Below are 1646 nucleotides of genomic sequence, written 5' to 3' on the forward strand. Positions count from 1 at the left end.
CTTTGGTATGACAGTGGTCTTGAGATCTGAGATATCATTCCTAATGAGTGCCAGCTGATTGTTGACAGAGGTGGAAGAAGAAGACCGTTCAACCACTTGTGCTTTGAATGATTTAGCTTCAACTTGGATTTTAGTAAGTTCTTCTTTTAAAGCAGCAATTTGAGCTAACAGGTTTTCAGTGTCTGTGTCTGTGTGTGCTCTCACCTGAATTTCACTCATGTTTGGTTCACTCACCTCTCGTGCTTGTGTTTCTCTCAACATAATTGCTCGTGAGGAGTCTTCCTGTTGCTGTTCTTCTGTACCTGCAGTTAAAATCACCCTAGCCTCTTTAAGAGAGGTCAGTGGTGGTGCAATGGGAATTCGCGAGTCCCGATCCTCAGTCAAACCTATCATTTCATGTGAAATAGATGTCTGAATTGCTTCAGGGATAGATTGACCGAGTTGCCCTCCACTTTCTCCAGATAAATCTGCGAGTGGAGAATCCCGTGAGGGAGCCAGAGGTGTTGGATCTGGGAGGGGAAAAATGACTCTATTAAAGGTGGCTGAGAGTCAGATTTTTCCTCAGAAGCATGTGACTGCTCTTCTTCCGTAACTATGGCAGGCACTGTAACAGACTCTATGTGCACTCCTCGCTCCATGTCCTGAGTATCATCTACTGGTATGTATGGTTCCATTGTGAGTAATGGAATTGTGCTTGACTCAGTACCGGATGCCATGGCCCTATGGCGAATTTCAATAGATTCATCCTATTGAGAGAATGTCTCTAGTAACTGTTCATTGGCCATTTCAAAGTCCATGTCCTGTTGGGAGGACAAGGATGGGCTTTCAGATGCCTCAGTATTTGTTATTCTTTTCTTGGGAGGAGGCAGAGCTGAGGGTTCACTCACATTTAACAATACACTACTTCCTATTAACCTTCTGGGTAACATTTTAGACAGTGGGGGAGAGGTTGAGATAGGTTGTGACTCTGTGTTTGGCTCTATGACCTGGGATTGAAGCTGTGGTTCTACAACTTCATGGTCAGTCCTATCGACCACTGGGGGTCTTTCAACAGAAGTAGGAATGGAGTGAGAGTGAGGAATTACTACCTGTAATGGAAGAGCATCTGATGTTGGAGGAGCCTGGGTGGCTTGAACCACTGGAGGTTGAGCTTGCTGTTCATGACCGGGAAGATTGAAAATAGGTAAGGGAATATAAGTGGCCATGAAAGCAGATACAAGTACTGGAACTTGCATGAATTTGAAAGTTGTGTCTTGGCGGGTGTAAATCTTTTTGCTTACAGGAGGGGGTTCGGTTACTGAGGAGTTAGCAAAAAGGGCTTTGTGCTCATGTGTGAGAAGATGATCTGCTATAAGCATGAGAAAATGAGCATAGTAACACGAGACCCTACGATTTGTAGAATGATCACGTAAAGCAGTAGTGAGACGTCTCAAGAGAATGGGTAAAAGTAGTTTGCCAAAATTGATCCTTTGATTGAAAACAACCGCAAGACCAATATACTGCAGAGTGGAAGTGATGTTGTGAAAGTTGGATTTAGTGCAGTTGGCAAATACTTTAGAAAGAGTATCGAAGAAAATGTCCCATTCAGACACCAAATTGGATTTTGAAAGTTTGGTCAAATTGATCACCCCCTGATAGTGAATAGC

Source organism: Apium graveolens, chromosome 11 (assembly GCF_009905375.1).
Source record: "Apium graveolens cultivar Ventura chromosome 11, ASM990537v1, whole genome shotgun sequence".
Classification (NCBI taxonomy): domain Eukaryota; kingdom Viridiplantae; phylum Streptophyta; class Magnoliopsida; order Apiales; family Apiaceae; genus Apium; species Apium graveolens.